The 7238-nt window shown below is 34.0% G+C and overlaps 1 protein-coding gene across 1 annotated transcript in view; it reads left to right on the top strand.

Moving 5' to 3' along the window:
- Nucleotides 1-1960: 1960 nt before the first annotated feature.
- LOC108611275 (Chronologically inappropriate morphogenesis) overlaps nt 1961-7238 on the top strand; it is a 59991-nt gene continuing 54713 nt past the window's right edge. Inside the window, exons 1-2 of the mRNA XM_018003802.2 lie at nt 1961-2682; nt 5154-6138. The gene's annotated coding sequence lies outside the window, so the exon portion shown is untranslated. The remainder of the gene's footprint in view (nt 2683-5153; nt 6139-7238) is intronic.

The raw sequence follows: 7238 nt of genomic DNA, 5'->3' as shown, positions 1-7238 counted from the left end.
TATGTATGTATGTATAAATATATATATACATAATATGTATGTATGTAAACCGCCCCAAAAACTGTACATAGCCAACACAACAGCAAGAGCATGAAGAGGAAGAAGTAGAAGCAGCAGCAGAAGCAGCAGAATAGCAGCAACAAAAAGTGCTGTAGCTAAGCAAAAATGTGTGAGGGCTGCCGTGAAGTGTGTGCAGCTCACTGCAAACGCTATAGCAAACGACAGAAGCGTCGCAGTCGGCATCTATGTTGGCGGCCATGCCAAAAGACGCAATACACACACAGACGGGCACGCACAGGCATGCATACACGCATAATGGCCTGCATTGGTGTGTGCGCAGCCAACGTACGAAGCTTTTCTTATTGGATTTCTCATAGGCCACATGGCAGCGACAGCAGCCACATAAGCACGCACAAGCACGCACATACACACACATACATACGCACACACACAGCCAGCAAGAGAGTGAGAGCGTAAAAAGAGAGCGTGTGCGAGCGGGGGCCCGCTGACGCTGCGCTTGACTGCGTGTTGCTGCTACACGTGTTTGTTTGAATTGCGTAAACTTGCTGTTCCATTCTCCGTTCGTCGTTCTTTGGATTGTTTTTGTGTGCAGGCAGGCAGCTTTAGCTGTTTTATTTTTTTTTTTTGCGCGCGCTCTCTGAGTGACATGCGCGTTCTCAGCTGGGGAAGTGCCGCTAACACGAAAAAGCTCAAGCTCAAGCTCTCTCATGCTCTGAGTATTGTTATGCTAAGTTCTTGTTGTTGTTGTTGTTTCTTTTGCTTTTGTTTTGCCACTGGAAGCAGGAGAAACGAGTTTTTTTTATTTAATTTTTTTTTTGCTTGGGCTTACGCTCAAAACGTTTCGCTCTTTGAGCACTTTTGAGAGCAACAACATTAAATAAATAGAAGAAAAACAGCTAATTTTGATGCTTTTTCCGATTGTTCAAATGAGAAACAATTGAACCGTTGATTAAAGTTTCGTTGGTTACAGGACACTTGTGGGAAATGCAATAAGATAAAGGCGGCATTTGTTTTTGTTTTTTGTCTGTTTGCTTTTGTCAGCAACTTTTAGCGGTTAATCAAAACGCAATTTGAGCTCTATTGTTTTTTTTTTTCTTTTGCTGCAAATCAAGTTTGATTTCTTTATTTGAACTTGAGGACTTTTGTCTGCTTGCACCTGGCCAGCTGATGCAATCAGAGTTCAGCTAACCTCCCCCTTCAACCCCTTCGTCCTTTGCCCGCCTGCTGTGCCACAAAAAGCAAGTTTCTAATTTTGGTAGTGTTTTCCGCTCGAAGGAGTTGCGAAAGGACTCGCGATTAGCTCATGCGACTTATGCAATTTGCCTGCACGCAGTGAGAGTGTGAGTCGAGAGAGAGAGAGTAGTAAAACTCACCCCCAAACTCTAGCTGAGAGAGAAGTCCTGCGAGAAGGGGCGACATTGCATACACAAAATAGGAAAAAGCAGGAGGAAGAAAAAAAACAAAGTTGCAGCAATGACATCATAAAGCGCCTTGCATGGAACGCTCTAATACTAGCTCAACTACAGTTAAAAAGCTTTTTACTGAATTATAATATTTTTAAACCATGATTAAACTCTTTACCGTTATTCAGCAAAAACAAAATCCAATTTGAACACTGCATGTCGTGCATTCAAAATGGATTAAACGTGCAAAAACATTGCACAGCCGCTGCGCAAGTGCCTCTGCTTGTGTGTGTGAGCGCGTGCTGTGCTGCGAGAGCGCTCAGCGCTCAGCGCTGAGAGAGAGAGAGAGAGAGAGAGCGAGAGCATAAGCGAGTGAGCAGATTCTGCATTTGCAACATAACGCAAAAGCACTCAATGCAAAATAGGCGCACTCTCGCGACGCCGGGCCTGTGCTTGCGCGTGTATGTGTATGTGTGTGTGTGTGTTTTTTTTTGTCGCTGCGGTTTGCTGCGTTCGTTCGCCATTTACTCTTACGGTCTTGGAGCTGTTGCGTTGCTGCGCTGCTGCGCTGTTACTGCTGCTGGTGCTGCTACTGCTGCTATTGGTGGTGGCTCTGCCACTGCTTGTGTGTGCGTGCAGTTTGTTGTATGCTTGTGTGAGTCGCCGTTGTCGTCGCGTCGCCTCTGCCTCTGCCTCGATAGGCCGGCCATAAACGCAAAAGTGGAATTACGCTCGCGTTATTCGGCGCTAGGTTTCGGTGGTGCGCAGCTCGCAGTCGCAGCGTTTGTTGTGTGCATTTCTCGTCTCGTCTAACGGCAACAGCAAAACAGAAGCTGACTGCAAAAACAAAAAAACAAAGAATAATAAATACACAAAAACCAAAACTAAATTACATTTCAAAATTACAAAGCAAAATTTAAGAAAACAACAAAATTAATATTCATATTAATTTATTTATTACGAACGGAAATGCGGCAGAAAAACAAATGAAAATTGTTTTGAAAATTGTGCACCAAATATTTGCTGCCTAACAACAAAAGTTTCCTCAACTTAACTGTTTTTTAATTTATTATTTAAGTTTAGTTTACATTAAAACAAAAATACAAAAACAAAATAAATATCGCCCAAGGCCGGCAAACAAAATACACAAAAAATCGAAATAAAAACAAAAATTATTACAGTGTATGCACAAAGTGTGTGCCTACATGAGTGTGTGTGTGCGAACGTATATGTGTGTGTATTTGACAAGTGATTGAAGGTAAATTCATTGTTTATTGTTATTAAACCAAACAAGTCCAAATAAATTAATAAAAATATACAAAAGAAAAACAATAAAATTTTAAATAAATTTAATAAACAAGCAACAATTTTTGCAATTTTTCTAAATGCATTAAAATCAGTGAAAATTACAAAAATAAAAAATAAGTATATCTAAAGTCACAAATTATAAATTAAAAGTCTATAAAAACATAAACTTAAAAATAAAATAATAAAATTAATCAAAATATATCAATAAATATCACGGTTATATTAAATAATAAAATAAAAATAGAAAAATAATGATTTATTAATTAATAATATATATAAAAATAACTCTTAAAAACTCGCAATTTTTGAGCGCCAAAAACGCCGCAGGAATACAGTTATCTAAACTTCTCTCTCTTTATTTCTATATATATATATATATATATATATATATATTATCTTTATATATATGCCCATGTTTTCTCCAAGTGCACTGTATGTATCTTTAAGATACTTTCCCAAAAATAATGAAGCAAGGACAGCAGCTCTACAAGTTTCTTAACTCGTTCCGGGAGAAAAACCCTATAAATGCAATAAATGCGTATACCAATTACAATTGTGCGTAACTCTATGAGTGTGTGCGTGTGTGTGCATATTGTGATCTTTAGCATACCGAATGGGGTTGCTTGGCAACAACTGCAACTGGAAACTGGAAATGGGAAAAGCGGAAAGCAAAAAGAAACTTGTGCATTTTTAATCAAGCAACAACAACAACAACGGCAGCAGCAACTACAGCAATAATAATTACTACAACAACAATAACAAACAATAAACCACCCTACCCGCCCCTCAGGCAATGCCTATGCAAAGGATGCGAAGCATGCAAAGCAAAACAGCCAAAAAGTGAACTGAATTTCAAACCCTTCCAAGAGGCACGTGTGTGCGTGTATGTATGTGTGTGTGCGTGTGTGTTAAAGTGCATAAGGCAATATGCAGAGATTATAACAGTTGTACATAAAAGATACATACAGACATAAATTATATGAAAACTTTGCTAAGACACTTGTTTGATATAAGCGGGAAAGAGAGAGAGAGAGAGAGAGAGAGAGAGAGAAAGAGACAGATCGAAGCAGATTTGCAAGAACTTTACAAAAAGAGAAGCAACAAACAAAAATAATAAACAAATATTTCAAATATTTAAAATATACATGACTGAAAACACAAAATTTAAATTTAAATGCATTTAAGCTGATATTAAAAACTAGAAAAAAAAAAATAAAAAATAACAAAAAAAAAAAAAATAAAAATAATTATATTTAAAGAAATTTGACAAAATTTCAACATAAAAAATATACTAAAAATTCTTTAGAATATTGTGTTCTATTTTTAAACTAATTTTCATTAAGCAATCTGTTTAAGTTATCAAACTGATATATATTTTACAGAAATTATTATTATATGTATTACTATAATTATACTATACATCACGTCTTTAAATGGCTCAAATTAAACAAAAAATGTAGAATTGAGGATAGTTTGGTTAATATAGCATATAACTGAATCAGCTCAGAGTTAGTTCAATGTCAAAACCAAGAAATTTGGGAGAACTATTAATATTATATTGGATATCATAATATAGTAAAAGTGTAACATGAACCATAGAAATAGAGAGTTATTCTAGTATATTATTATTCTTTAAATGTAGTAATCAAAGCTCACAGACTATGAACCAGTGAACTGGTATTCGAGCCGATTGAACTATTGCATCTGTTTAGTATTCCCATTCTTAACAGATTTGGCACTTAGAGCGATAAGCGTTGACAATTTCCTGATGGAAGTCGATGAAATATTTCACAACTAAACAAAAAAAAAAAACAATCTCAATTAAAAGCTACATTAAAGACGAAACCCAGAGCCACGAAATGCGTTGCAATCTGCGGGTTTCAGATTAAGGAATTAATGGAAACAGCATTCGGGTACAGATAAGAATTATATTTATTTGACATTTTTCAAAAATCTAAAGTAAAGCTAATCAGAATTTTGAGAAAAAGGGCAATGTGAAATATATAATATATGTTCCTGTCGTTAGAAAGAGCTGTGAATTATGAAGGTGTAGAAATATGTTGAATTTCATATAAGATTATAATGAAAATATAGAAATATGAGCATAGAATAGTTTGATATCTAGTTAAGTTCAGTTCGCTATGTTACTATCAATCTATATTTAAAGTTTAAATTTTATTGCAATAGCAATAAAAGATCTTGAGATTTCAGGAATCAAACTCTTTGGAAAAGAATTAGAATGAAATATTCTTTGTAGACTTAAAAAAAATATTTTTTTTAAATGTCTATAAAAATATATAAAATAAAAATAAATAAATAATTAAAAAAAAAAAAATACGATTCTATATCCAACACTCTTTATCTATCGATCTACCTACACTCTTTAACATATATTTATCCAACTCTCCACTTTTGTTGCAGGTCTCCAATGTCACTGTGAAAATGTCTCCACACAGCAAACACGTTCACAAAATCGAAAAAAGGCGAATGCAACATTGCCACATGCAACAAAATGCGATTTTTGAACATTTAACTAACTAAAACAAAGTTGCGAAAATCAAACTCAAAAATAAACAACAACAAAATATTTCAAAAATGAACTGAAAAGGAAAATTTAAAACCTAAACAAACTTTAAGCAAATGCAAAATTGGCAAATTATAAATTTGGGCTAAAAAGAAGAAAAAAATTAAAAACAAAAAAAAACTTTTTTGAAAACAAAATCTAAATATATTTGGCTAAAAATTAAATAAAAAGCAAGCAAAAGGAAACACAACAACAACAACAAAATCAATTAAATGTAACTTTAAACTAAACCAAGAAACAACAACAAAAGCAAAAATCAGCTAAATTTCGAAATCAAGCAAAAACCGCTAACAAATTTAAAGCCAACAACTAAATTGGAAAACCTCTTCAAAATTATTGGTTCGGACAAAACGCAATACTAAACACAGCAACAACAACAGCAACAGCAACAACTACAACAACAACAACAAGCAGCCGTAAATAAAAAATTAATAAAATAATAAAAATAAAAAAAAACGCGTGTGTTAGTTTGCATAAAAATTTCGTTTCGATAAAAACAAAAAAAAATTTAGAGAACAAAAAAAACAGAAGAAAAAAATAAAAATCTATGCTTAAAACATATTTATGTATAAATATATATGTATATATATATTGAAAAAATATAAATATTTGGTAAACATTTTTGATAATAACTGAAAAAAAAAAAAAAAACAAATTTAAATAACATTTAAGCTAAGTGCAGTGAAGTGCAAGCAAACAAAATTAATTACAAATTGTAATTGAATGAAAATTCAGACAAAATTTGTAAACATTTTTTACGATCGAAAACTAAGGCAACATTAATTTTGGATTAACTCGCAACATTTGCAATTGGATTATAAGGTGAGCTTTAATTTTATTTAAATATTTAAAGCAATGATTTGCTTTCTTTTATAAGTCATAGCCAAGCTAATCCTGATATAATGTTGGCTAATACCAACTCTAATACTATGCAACACTAAAATACTAGCCAGCTATCCAACACTTACTTCTCTATGAAATGTAATCCAGGAGAATAAAAATTTAATTTGAAATCGAATTCGCCAATGGTCTGAATTATAACTGTTCTCTTTGATCTTCATTAAATATCTACATTATATTTACTCTACACTGCAACTCTACACAACAAATCTTGTAAAGAATTGACTCTCCAACTAGCTACATATATCTCCACTCTTCACTTATTCCGAATTCGACTCATCTACTCTACACTCTTCTCTACTTCACTCTACAAACGCTCTGCAACTTGTTGCTTTCAGCTACTCTCCAGCCTAACTCTCCACTTTACTCTCCTCTGCTGCATTTTAGCTAAACTCAAAACTTCAGTTGGCTATAAGAATACACTTCCCATTAGGCGGTTCGCACTACTCTCCACTTTTTAACTCTCCACATGGCGCTGGAAGCACTTTCTGTCTTGGGCCTAACCTCCAAGCAATGTCATTCAATATTTATGTTAATTGCGCAGCGCATTTTCACTTACACAACACTAAACCAACACTGGGCACTCCCCTTGACAACGACCCACCGCCCCTCCCTCACCATTAGTACAACAAAATATTGTCACACTTAGTTAAAACCAAGTAAACATTTTTTCGAAAGTTTTTTTTTTTCCTCTTCTTATTTGTATCTTTTTATGCTACAAACATTTGCAAACATTTTGCAGACGCACAACGCATGTAATTATTATAATAATTACGCACAATTATAATTTATGCAAGGAAATGTATGAGAGGGAAAAGGCCTAAACATTGTGTTTGCTTTTTATTTTCTACGCACTTTTTGCTTTGTATATGATTTATGAGCGTCAGCGTTGCATATCAATAACAATTAGACGACAACTGAAGAAAAGCAAAAGTCACACACACACACACACATACACGTACATACATATCAATACAAGCACACACACACACGTGCAAACATACGCAACGCACTCAATTTTT

Source organism: Drosophila arizonae, chromosome 3 (genome assembly GCF_054131065.1).
Source record: "Drosophila arizonae isolate 15081-1271.41 chromosome 3, UAZ_ARI_1.0, whole genome shotgun sequence".
Taxonomy (NCBI): Eukaryota; Metazoa; Arthropoda; class Insecta; order Diptera; family Drosophilidae; genus Drosophila; species Drosophila arizonae.
Note: the sequence above shows the minus strand (reverse complement) of the source record. Positions and strands in the feature narration are given on the sequence as shown.